This window comes from Taudactylus pleione, unplaced genomic scaffold (genome assembly GCF_031769625.1).
Source record: "Taudactylus pleione unplaced genomic scaffold, aTauple2 ptg000021l, whole genome shotgun sequence".
Classification (NCBI taxonomy): Eukaryota; Metazoa; Chordata; class Amphibia; order Anura; family Myobatrachidae; genus Taudactylus; species Taudactylus pleione.
The window spans coordinates 16,329,989-16,342,500 of record NW_028284423.1 but is presented as its reverse complement, the minus strand read 5'-3'; the positions used below and the strand labels follow the sequence as shown (position 1 = coordinate 16,342,500).

The window sequence follows — 12,512 nt, the reverse complement described above, 5'->3', positions numbered from 1 at the left end:
AGAGTTCACATAGGTGTAAGCTGTGAGCATGCTCAAAGAGAAACTTTGATCATCTAAAGCTCCACTTTGGTCAGTTATAGTGACATCATGACATATTGTAACTTTATATTTTGGGAGGCCAAACAGAACTAACAAAATACAAATTCTTAGCATCAACCCTATATAAATTATTTCAATAATTTATAAAAATTCTATAAATTATAGATTTCTGTAAAAATCTCTATCAAAAAAATGAAATCTGCCACTCTAACTGTGCTATCAGGAAGTTTATAATGTTAAAGTATCACTATTTAAGTGATGTTTTTCCTTATTTAATTATCAATGAGGGTGAGTATTAAAGTACACATGTTTCATGTTCAGTTATATTATACTATTCTAAATATATTACTATAGAAAGGACAGAAAATATATCAAGGTTCTGGAACTGTTGGTGGGATTAGGGATTGAACTCAGACTGATATTGCAATAAGGCTTCTCCTACTACTTCATTTTTAACCATTTCGGAAAGAAAGAACTTTTTTAAGAGAAACTAGGTAGGTCCTTTATATTTGCCTTCTATAAATTATAGATTTCTGTAAAAATCTCTATCAAAAATATGAAATCTACCACTCTAACTGTGCTATCTGGAAGTATATAATGTTAAAGTGTCACTTTTTTTGTTTTCTTGCTCTTACTTGTGTTAGCTTTTCCTGTACTTGAGTTTCAAACTAGCTGTAAACTGCAGATTGATTCAGTACCTTTACACATTAAAAGCTATGTAACTAGTTGTAAACTGCAGATTGATTCAGTACCTTAAAAGCTTGGTAAAGGGGGCACCCGGATTTGAACCTTTACATTCTGACTGCAATATGAATGTTTTTAAAAACTTGTTTGCAATTTGAACCAGGGACCTCTCAATCTGCAGTCGAATGCTCTACCACTGAGCTATTCCCCCAATTGCAAACAAGTTTTTAAAAACATTCATATTGCAGTCAGAATGTAAAGGTGTTTGTACTATATATGTTGTCTTATAGGATAAAAAATGAATATGTATACTTATGGTGATGCTTTAAAGTTATTAATCTGGGCTTAATTGCAGAGTTCACATAGGTGTACGCTGTGAGCATGCTCAAAGAGAAACTTTGATCATCTAAAGCTCCACTTTGGTCAGTTATAGTGACATCATGACATATTGTAACTTTATATTTTGGGAGGCCAAACAGAACTAACAAAATACAAATTCTTAGCATCAACCCTATATAAATTATTTCAAAAAGTAGCTGACAACAGTATATTATTGCTTATAAAATAGGACATTTTGATTTTTGGGCTTGTGGGCTCAGATGTTCAAAATTAATGTTTGATGCATAAAGTCGAATGGCCTAGTTGCAAAATCAGTCTGAGATCAACCCCCAATTACAACAACAGTTCCAGAATACTGCAATGTAATTGCATAATAATTCCTTATTTAATTATCAAAGAGGGTGAGTATTAAAGTACACATGTTTCATGTTCAGTTATATTATACTATTCTAAATATATTACTATAGAAAGGACAGAAATTAAATCGAGGTTCTGGAACTGTTGGTGGGATTAGAGATTGAACTCAGACTGATATTGCAATAAGGCTTCTCCTACTTCTTCAGTTTAACCATTTGGAAAAGAAAGTACTTTTTTTAAGAGAAACTAAGTAGGTCCTTTATATTTGCCTTCTATAAATTATAGATTTCTGTAAAAATCTCTATCAAATAAATGAAATCTGCCACTCTAACTGTGCTATCAGGAAGTTTATAATGTTAAAGTATCACTATTTAAGTGATGTTTTTCCTTATTTAATTATCAATGAGGGTGAGTATTAAAGTACACATGTTTCATGTTCAGTTATATTATACTATTCTAAATATATTGCTATAGAAAGGACAGAAATTAAATTGAGGTTCTGGAACTGTTGGTGGGATTAGGGATTGAACTCAGACTGATATTGCAATAAGGCTTCTCCTACTTCTTCATTTTTAACCATTATTTGAAAGAAAGTACTTTTATAAGAGAAACTAGGTAGGTCCTTTATATTTGCCTTCTCTAAATTATAGATTTCTGTAAAAATCTCTATCAAAAAAATGAAATTTACCACTCTAACTGTGTTATCAGGAAGTATATAATGTTAAAGTTTCACTTTTTTTGTTTTCTTGCTCTTACTTGTGTTAGCTTTTCCTGTGCTTGAGTTTCAAAGTAGCTATAAACTGCAAATTGAATCAGTACCTTTACACATTAAAAGTTAGGTAAAGGGGGCACCCGGATTTGAACCAGGGACCTCTTGATCTGCAGTCGAATGCTCTACCACTGAGCTATACCCCCAATTGCATACAAGATTTTAAAAACATTCACATTGCAGTCAGAATGTAAAGGTGTTTGTACTATATATGTGTTCTTATAGGATAAAAAATGAATATGTATACTTATGGTGATGCTTTGAAGTTATTAATCTGGGCTTGATTGCAGAGTTCACATAGGTGTAAGCTGTGAGCATGCTCAAAGAGAAACTTTGATCATCTAAAGCTCCACTTTGGTCAGTTATAGTGACATCATGACATATTGTAACTTTATATTTTGGGAGGCCAAACAGAACTAACAAAATACAAATTCTTAGCATCAACCCTATATAAATTATTTCAATAATTTATAAAAATTCTATAAATTATAGATTTCTGTAAAAATCTCTATCAAAAAAATGAAATCTGCCACTCTAACTGTGCTATCAGGAAGTTTATAATGTTAAAGTATCACTATTTAAGTGATGTTTTTCCTTATTTAATTATCAATGAGGGTGAGTATTTAAGTACACATGTTTCATGTTCAGTTATATTATACTATTCTAAATATATTACTATAGAAAGGACAGAAAATATATCAAGGTTCTGGAACTGTTGGTGGGATTAGGGATTGAACTCAGACTGATATTGCAATAAGGCTTCTCCTACTACTTCATTTTTAACCATTTCGGAAAGAAAGAACTTTTTTAAGAGAAACTAGGTAGGTCCTTTATATTTGCCTTCTATAAATTATAGATTTCTGTAAAAATCTCTATCAAAAAAATGAAATCTACCACTCTAACTGTGCTATCTGGAAGTATATAATGTTAAAGTGTCACTTTTTTTGTTTTCTTGCTCTTACTTGTGTTAGCTTTTCCTGTACTTGAGTTTCAAACTAGCTGTAAACTGCAGATTGATTCAGTACCTTTACACATTAAAAGCTAGGTAACTAGCTGTAAACTGCAGATTGATTCAGTACCTTAAAAGCTTGGTAAAGGGGGCACCCGGATTTGAACCAGGGACTTCTCAATCTGCAGTCGAATGCTCTACCACTGAGCTATTCCCCCAATTGCATACAAGTTTTTAAAAACATTCATATTGCAGTCAGAATGTAAAGGTGTTTGTACTATATATGTTGTCTTATAGGATAAAAAATGAATATGTGTACTTATGGTGATGCTTTAAAGTTATTAATCTGGGCTTAATTGCAGAGTTCACATAGGTGTAAGCTGTGAGCATGCTCAAAAAGAAACTTTGATCATCTAAAGCTCCACTTTGGTCAGTTATAGTGACATCATGACATATTGTAACTTTATATTTTGGGAGGCCAAACAGAACTAACAAAATACAAATTCTTAGCATCAACCCTATATAAATTATTTCAATAATTTATAATAATTCTATAAATTATAGATTTCTGTAAAAATCTCTATCAAAAAAATGAAATCTGCCACTCTAACTGTGCTATCAGGAAGTTTATAATGTTAAAGTATCACTATTTAAGTGATGTTTTTCCTTATTTAATTATCAATGAGGGTGAGTATTAAAGTACACATGTTTCATGTTCAGTTATATTATACTATTCTAAATATATTGCTATAGAAAGGACAGAAATTAAATTGAGGTTCTGGAACTGTTGGTGGGATTAGGGATTGAACTCAGACTGATATTGCAATAAGGCTTCTCCTACTTCTTCATTTTTAACCATTTTTTGAAAGAAAGTACTTTTATAAGAGAAACTAGGTAGGTCCTTTATATTTGCCTTCTCTAAATTATAGATTTCTGTAAAAATCTCTATCAAAAAAATGAAATTTACCACTCTAACTGTGTTATCAGGAAGTATATAATGTTAAAGTTTCACTTTTTTTTGTTTTCTTGCTCTTACTTGTGTTAGCTTTTCCTGTGCTTGAGTTTCAAAGTAGCTATAAACTGCAAATTGAATCAGTACCTTTACACATTAAAAGTTAGGTAAAGGGGGCACCCGGATTTGAGCCAGGGACCTCTCGATCTGCAGTCGAATGCTCTACCACTGAGCTATACCCCCAATTGCATACAAGATTTTAAAAACATTCACATTGCAGTCAGAATGTACAGGTGTTTGTACTATATATGTGTTCTTATAGGATAAAAAATGAATATGTATACTTATGGTGATGCTTTGAAGTTATTAATCTGGGCTTGATTGCAGAGTTCACATAGGTGTAAGCTGTGAGCATGCTCAAAGAGAAACTTTGATCATCTAAAGCTCCACTTTGGTCAGTTATAGTGACATCATGACATATTGTAACTTTATATTTTGGGAGGCCAAACAGAACTAACAAAATACAAATTCTTAGCATCAACCCTATATAAATTATTTCAATAATTTATAATAATTCTATAAATTATAGATTTCTGTAAAAATCTCTATCAAAAAAATGAAATCTGCCACTCTAACTGTGCTATCAGGAAGTTTATAATGTTAAAGTATCACTATTTAAGTGATGTTTTTCCTTATTTAATTATCAATGAGGGTGAGTATTAAAGTACACATGTTTCATGTTCAGTTATATTATACTATTCTAAATATATTACTATAGAAAGGACAGAAAATATTTCAAGGTTCTGGAACTGTTGGTGGGATTAGGGATTGAACTCAGACTGATATTGCAATAAGGCTTCTCCTACTACTTCATTTTTAACCATTTCGGAAAGAAAGAACTTTTTTAAGAGAAACTAGGTAGGTCCTTTATATTTGCCTTCTATAAATTATAGATTTCTGTAAAAATCTCTATCAAAAAAATGAAATCTACCACTCTAACTGTGCTATCTGGAAGTATATAATGTTAAAGTGTCACTTTTTTTGTTTTCTTGCTCTTACTTGTGTTAGCTTTTCCTGTACTTGAGTTTCAAACTAGCTGTAAACTGCAGATTGATTCAGTACCTTTACATATTAAAAGCTAGGTAGCTAGCTGTAAACTGCAGATTGATTCAGTACCTTAAAAGCTTGGTAAAGGGGGCACCCGGATTTGAACCAGGGACCTCTCAATCTGCAGTCGAATGCTCTACCACTGAGCTATTCCCCCAATTGCAAACAAGTTTTTAAAAACATTCATATTGCAGTCAGAATGTAAAGGTGTTTGTACTATATATGTTGTCTTATAGGATAAAAAATGAATATGTATACTTATGGTGATGCTTTAAAGTTATTAATCTGGGCTTAATTGCAGAGTTCACATAGGTGTAAGCTGTGAGCATGCTCAAAAAGAAACTTTGATCATCTAAAGCTCCACTTTGGTCAGTTATAGTGACATCAGGACATATTGTGACTTTATATTTTGGAGGCCAAACAGAACTAAGAAAATACAAATTCTTAGCAACTTACCTATATAAGTTATTTCAAAAAGTAGCTGTCAACAGTATTTTATTGCTAATAAAATAGGACATTTTGATTTTTGGGTTTGTGATCTCAGGTGTTCAAAATTAATGTTTGATGCATAAACTCGAATGGCCTAGTTGCAAAATCAGTCTGAGATCAACCCCCAATTACAACAACAGTTCTAGAATACTGCAATGTAATTGCTTAATAATTCCTTATTTAATTATCAAAGAGGGTGAGTATTAAAGTACACATGTTTCATGTCCAGTTATATTATACTATTCTAAATATATTACTATAGAAAGGACAGAAATTAAATTGAGGTTCTGGAACTGTTGTTGGGATTAGGGATTGAACTCAGACTGATATTGCAATAAGGCTTCTCCTACTTCTTCATTTTTAACCATTTTTTGAAAGAAAGTACTTTTATAAGAGAAACTAGGTAGGTCCTTTATATTTGCCTTCTCTAAATTATAGATTTCTGTAAAAATCTCTATCAAAAAAATGAAATTTACCACTCTAACTGTGTTATCAGGAAGTATATAATGTTAAAGTTTCACTTTTTTTGTTTTCTTGCTCTTACTTGTGTTAGATTTTCCTGTGCTTGAGTTTCAAAGTAGATATAAACTGCAAATTGAATCAGTACCTTTACACATTAAAAGTTAGGTAAAGGGGGCACCCGGATTTGAACCAGGGACCTCTCGATCTGCAGTCGAATGCTCTACCACTGAGCTCTACCCCCAATTGCATACAAGATTTTAAAAACATTCACATTGCAGTCAGAATGTAAAGGTGTTTGTACTATATATGTGTTCTTATAGGATAAAAAATGAATATGTATACTTATGGTGATGCTTTGAAGTTATTAATCTGGGCTTGATTGCAGAGTTCACATAGGTGTAAGCTGTGAGCATGCTCAAAGAGAAACTTTGATCATCTAAAGCTCCACTTTGGTCAGTTATAGTGACATCATGACATATTGTAACTTTATATTTTGGGAGGCCAAACAGAACTAACAAAATACAAATTCTTAGCATCAACCCTATATAAATTATTTCAATAATTTATAATAATTCTATAAATTATAGATTTCTGTAAAAATCTCTATCAAAAAAATGAAATCTGCCACTCTAACTGTGCTATCAGGAAGTTTATAATGTTAAAGTATCACTATTTAAGTGATGTTTTTCCTTATTTAATTATCAATGAGGGTGAGTATTAAAGTACACATGTTTCATGTTCAGTTATATTATACTATTCTAAATATATTACTATAGAAAGGACAGAAAATAAATCAAGGTTCTGGAACTGTTGGTGGGATTAGGGATTGAACTCAGACTGATATTGCAATAAGGCTTCTCCTACTACTTCATTTTTAACCATTTCGGAAAGAAAGAACTTTTTTAAGAGAAACTAGGTAGGTCCTTTATATTTGCCTTCTATAAATTATAGATTTCTGTAAAAATCTCTATCAAAAAAATGAAATCTACCACTCTAACTGTGCTATCTGGAAGTATATAATGTTAAAGTGTCACTTTTTTTGTTTTCTTGCTCTTACTTGTGTTAGCTTTTCCTGTACTTGAGTTTCAAACTAGCTGTAAACTGCAGATTGATTCAGTACCTTTACACATTAAAAGCTAGGTAACTAGCTGTAAACTGCAGATTGATTCAGTACCTTAAAAGCTTGGTAAAGGGGGCACCCGGATTTGAACCAGGGACTTCTCAATCTGCAGTCGAATGCTCTACCACTGAGCTATTCCCCCAATTGCATACAAGTTTTTAAAAACATTCATATTGCAGTCAGAATGTAAAGGTGTTTGTACTATATATGTTGTCTTATAGGATAAAAAATGAATATGTGTACTTATGGTGATGCTTTAAAGTTATTAATCTGGGCTTAATTGCAGAGTTCACATAGGTGTAAGCTGTGAGCATGCTCAAAAAGAAACTTTGATCATCTAAAGCTCCACTTTGGTCAGTTATAGTGACATCAGGACATATTGTGACTTTATATTTTGGAGGCCAAACAGAACTAAGAAAATACAAATTCTTAGCAACAAACCTATATAAGTTATTTCAAAAAGTAGCTGTCAACAGTATTTTATTGCTAATAAAATAGGACATTTTGATTTTTGGGTTTGTGATCTCAGGTGTTCAAAATTAATGTTTGATGCATAAACTCGAATGGCCTAGTTGCAAAATCAGTCTGAGATCAACCCCCAATTACAACAACAGTTCTAGAATACTGCAATGTAATTGCTTAATAATTCCTTATTTAATTATCAAAGAGGGTGAGTATTAAAGTACACATGTTTCATGTTCAGTTATATTATACTATTCTAAATATATTACTATAGAAAGGACAGAAATTAAATTGAGGTTCTGGAACTGTTGTTGGGATTAGGGATTGAACTCAGACTGATATTGCAATAAGGCTTCTCCTACTTCTTCAGTTTAACCATTTGGGAAAGAAAGTACTTTTTTAAGAGAAACTAGGTAGGTCCTTCATATTTGCCTTCTATAAATGATAGATTTCTGTAAAAATCTCTATCAAAAAAATGAAATTTACCACTCTAACTGTGTTATCAGGAAGTACATAATGTTAAAGTTTCACTTTTTTGTTTTTTTGCTCTTACTTGTGTTAGCTTTTCCTGTGCTTGAGTTTCAAAGTAGCTGTAAACTGCAAATTGAATCAGTACCTTTACACATTAAAAGTTAGGTAAAGGGGGCACCCGGATTTGAACCAGGGACCTCTCGATCTGCAGTCGAATGCTCTACCACTGAGGTATACCCCCAATTGCATACAAGATTTTAAAAACATTCACATTGCAATCAGAATGTAAAGGTGTTTGTACTATATATGTGTTCTTATAGGATAAAAAATGAATATGTATACTTATGGTGATGCTTTGAAGTTATTAATCTGGGCTTGATTGCAGAGTTCACATAGGTGTAAGCTGTGAGCATGCTCAAAGAGAAACTTTGATCATCTAAAGCTCCACTTTGGTCAGTTATAGTGACATCATGACATATTGTAACTTTATATTTTGGGAGGCCAAACAGAACTAACAAAATACAAATTCTTAGCATCAACCCTATATAAATTATTTCAATAATTTATAATAATTCTATAAATTATAGATTTCTGTAAAAATCTCTATCAAAAAAATGAAATCTGCCACTCTAACTGTGCTATCAGGAAGTTTATAATGTTAAAGTATCACTATTTAAGTGATGTTTTTCCTTATTTAATTATCAATGAGGGTGAGTATTAAAGTACACATGTTTCATGTTCAGTTATATTATACTATTCTAAATATATTGCTATAGAAAGGACAGAAATTAAATTGAGGTTCTGGAACTGTTGGTGGGATTAGGGATTGAACTCAGACTGATATTGCAATAAGGCTTCTCCTACTTCATCATTTTTAACCATTTTTTGAAAGAAAGTACTTTTATAAGAGAAACTAGGTAGGTCCTTTATATTTGCCTTCTCTAAATTATAGATTTCTGTAAAAATCTCTATCAAAAAAATGAAATTTACCACTCTAACTGTGTTATCAGGAAGTATATAATGTTAAAGTTTCACTTTTTTTGTTTTCTTGCTCTTACTTGTGTTAGCTTTTCCTGTGCTTGAGTTTCAAAGTAGCTATAAACTGCAAATTGAATCAGTACCTTTACACATTAAAAGTTAGGTAAAGGGGGCACCCGGATTTGAACCAGGGACCACTCGATCTGCAGTCGAATGCTCTACCACTGAGCTCTACCCCCAATTGCATACAAGATTTTAAAAACATTCACATTGCAGTCAGAATGTAAAGGTGTTTGTACTATATATGTGTTCTTATAGGATAAAAAATGAATATGTATACTTATGGTGATGCTTTGAAGTTATTAATCTGGGCTTGATTGCAGAGTTCACATAGGTGTAAGCTGTGAGCATGCTCAAAGAGAAACTTTGATCATCTAAAGCTCCACTTTGGTCAGTTATAGTGACATCATGACATATTGTAACTTTATATTTTGGGAGGCCAAACAGAACTAACAAAATACAAATTCTTAGCATCAACCCTATATAAATTATTTCAAAAAGTAGCTGACAACAGTATATTATTGCTAATAAAATAGGACATTTTGATTTTTGGGCTTGTGGGCTCAGATGTTCAAAATTAATGTTTGATGCATAAAGTCGAATGGCCTAGTTGCAAAATCAGTCTGAGATCAACCCCCAATTACAACAACAGTTCCAGAATACTGCAATGTAATTGCATAATAATTCCTTATTTAATTATCAAAGAGGGTGAGTATTAAAGTACACATGTTTCATGTTCAGTTATATTATACTATTCTAAATATATTACTATAGAAAGGACAGAAAATAAATCGAGGTTCTGGAACTGTTGGTGGGATTAGGGATTGAACTCAGACTGATATTGCAATAAGGCTTCTCCTACTACTTCATTTTTAACCATTTCGGAAAGAAAGAACTTTTTTAAGAGAAACTAGGTAGGTCCTTTATATTTGCCTTCTATAAATTATAGATTTCTGTAAAAATCTCTATCAAAAAAATGAAATTTACCACTCTAACTGTGTTATCAGGAAGTATATAATGTTAAAGTGTCACTTTTTTTGTTTTCTTGCTCTTACTTCTGTTAGCTTTTCCTGTGCTTGAGTTTCAAAGTAGCTATAAACTGCAAATTGAATCAGTACCTTTACACATTAAAAGTTAGGTAAAGGGGGCACCCGGATTTGAACCAGGGACCACTCGATCTGCAGTCGAATGCTCTACCACTGAGCTCTACCCCCAATTGCATACAAGATTTTAAAAACATTCACATTGCAGTCAGAATGTAAAGGTGTTTGTACTATATATGTGTTCTTATAGGATAAAAAATGAATATGTATACTTATGGTGATGCTTTGAAGTTATTAATCTGGGCTTGATTGCAGAGTTCACATAGGTGTAAGCTGTGAGCATGCTCAAAGAGAAACTTTGATCATCTAAAGCTCCACTTTGGTCAGTTATAGTGACATCATGACATATTGTAACTTTATATTTTGGGAGGCCAAACAGAACTAACAAAATACAAATTCTTAGCATCAACCCTATATAAATTATTTCAAAAAGTAGCTGACAACAGTATATTATTGCTTATAAAATAGGACATTTTGATTTTTGGGCTTGTGGGCTCAGATGTTCAAAATTAATGTTTGATGCATAAAGTCGAATGGCCTAGTTGCAAAATCAGTCTGAGATCAACCCCCAATTACAACAACAGTTCCAGAATACTGCAATGTAATTGCATAATAATTCCTTATTTAATTATCAAAGAGGGTGAGTATTAAAGTACACATGTTTCATGTTCAGTTATATTATACTATTCTAAATATATTACTATAGAAAGGACAGAAAATAAATCGAGGTTCTGGAACTGTTGGTGGGATTAGGGATTGAACTCAGACTGATATTGCAATAAGGCTTCTCCTACTACTTCATTTTTAACCATTTCGGAAAGAAAGAACTTTTTTAAGAGAAACTAGGTAGGTCCTTTATATTTGCCTTCTATAAATTATAGATTTCTGTAAAAATCTCTATCAAAAAAATGAAATCTACCACTCTAACTGTGCTATCTGGAAGTATATAATGTTAAAGTGTCACTTTTTTTGTTTTCTTGCTCTTACTTGTGTTAGCTTTTCCTGTACTTGAGTTTCAAACTAGCTGTAAACTGCAGATTGATTCAGTACCTTTACACATTAAAAGCTAGGTAACTAGCTGTAAACTGCAGATTGATTCAGTACCTTTACACATTAAAAGCTTGGTAAAGGGGGCATCCGGATTTGAACCAGGGACCTCTCAATCTGCAGTCGAATGCTCTACCACTGAGATATACCCCCAATTGCATACAAGTTTTTAAAAACATTCACATTGCAGTCATAATGTAAAGGTGTTGTCTTATAGGATAAAAAATGAATATGTATACTTATGGTGATGCTTTAAAGTTATTAATCTGGGCTTAATTGCAGAGTTCACATAGGTGTAAGCTGTGAGCATGCTCAAAAAGAAACTTTGATCATCTAAAGCTCCACTTTGGTCACTTATAGTGACATCAGGACATATTGTGACTTTATATTTTGGAGGCCAAACAGAACTAAGAAAATACAAATTCTTAGCAACAAACCTATATAAGTTATTTCAAAAAGTAGCTGTCAACAGTATTTTATTGCTAATAAAATAGGACATTTTGATTTTTGGGTTTGTGATCTCAGGTGTTCAAAATTAAAGTTTGATGCATAAACTCGAATGGCCTAGTTGCAAAATCAGTCTGAGATCAACCCCCAATTACAACAACAGTTCCAGAATACTGCAATGTAATTGCTTAATAATTCCTTATTTAATTATCAAAGAGGGTGAGTATTAAAGTACACATGTTTCATGTTCAGTTATATTATACTATTCTAAATATATTACTATAGAAAGGACAGAAATTAAATCGAGGTTCTGGAACTGTTGGTGGGATTAGAGATTGAACTCAGACTGATATTGCAATAAGGCTTCTCCTACTTCTTCAGTTTAACCATTTGGAAAAGAAAGTACTTTTTTAAGAGAAACTAAGTAGGTCCTTTATATTTGCCTTCTATAAATTATAGATTTCTGTAAAAATCTCTATCAAATAAATGAAATCTGCCACTCTAACTGTGCTATCAGGAAGTTTATAATGTTAAAGTGTCACTATTTAAGTGATGTTTTTCCTTATTTAATTATCAATGAGGGTGAGTATTAAAGTACACATGTTTCATGTTCCGTTATATTATACTATTCTAAATATATTGCTATAGAAAGGACAGAAATTAAATTGAGGTTCTGG

General features: G+C 32.0%; 10 non-coding genes across 10 annotated transcripts; all 10 read right to left on the bottom strand.

Moving 5' to 3' along the window:
- Window positions 1-2,262: 2,262 nt before the first annotated feature.
- Window positions 2,263-2,334, bottom strand: TRNAC-GCA (transfer RNA cysteine (anticodon GCA)). The gene has a single exon. It is a non-coding gene; the product is annotated as a tRNA-Cys (tRNA).
- A 949-nt stretch (window positions 2,335-3,283) lies between these two features.
- TRNAC-GCA (transfer RNA cysteine (anticodon GCA)) lies at window positions 3,284-3,355 on the bottom strand. Its single transcript has one exon. It is a non-coding gene; the product is annotated as a tRNA-Cys (tRNA).
- Window positions 3,356-4,260: 905 nt separating this feature from the next.
- TRNAC-GCA (transfer RNA cysteine (anticodon GCA)) lies at window positions 4,261-4,332 on the bottom strand. The gene has a single exon. It is a non-coding gene; the product is annotated as a tRNA-Cys (tRNA).
- A 949-nt stretch (window positions 4,333-5,281) lies between these two features.
- TRNAC-GCA (transfer RNA cysteine (anticodon GCA)) lies at window positions 5,282-5,353 on the bottom strand. The gene has a single exon. It is a non-coding gene; the product is annotated as a tRNA-Cys (tRNA).
- A 963-nt stretch (window positions 5,354-6,316) lies between these two features.
- Window positions 6,317-6,388, bottom strand: TRNAC-GCA (transfer RNA cysteine (anticodon GCA)). Its single transcript has one exon. It is a non-coding gene; the product is annotated as a tRNA-Cys (tRNA).
- Window positions 6,389-7,337: 949 nt separating this feature from the next.
- Window positions 7,338-7,409, bottom strand: TRNAC-GCA (transfer RNA cysteine (anticodon GCA)). Its single transcript has one exon. It is a non-coding gene; the product is annotated as a tRNA-Cys (tRNA).
- Window positions 7,410-8,369: 960 nt separating this feature from the next.
- TRNAC-GCA (transfer RNA cysteine (anticodon GCA)) lies at window positions 8,370-8,441 on the bottom strand. Its single transcript has one exon. It is a non-coding gene; the product is annotated as a tRNA-Cys (tRNA).
- Window positions 8,442-9,345: 904 nt separating this feature from the next.
- On the bottom strand, window positions 9,346-9,417 carry TRNAC-GCA (transfer RNA cysteine (anticodon GCA)). Its single transcript has one exon. It is a non-coding gene; the product is annotated as a tRNA-Cys (tRNA).
- Window positions 9,418-10,380: 963 nt separating this feature from the next.
- TRNAC-GCA (transfer RNA cysteine (anticodon GCA)) lies at window positions 10,381-10,452 on the bottom strand. The gene has a single exon. It is a non-coding gene; the product is annotated as a tRNA-Cys (tRNA).
- A 1,017-nt stretch (window positions 10,453-11,469) lies between these two features.
- TRNAC-GCA (transfer RNA cysteine (anticodon GCA)) lies at window positions 11,470-11,541 on the bottom strand. The gene has a single exon. It is a non-coding gene; the product is annotated as a tRNA-Cys (tRNA).
- Window positions 11,542-12,512: the final 971 nt, after the last annotated feature.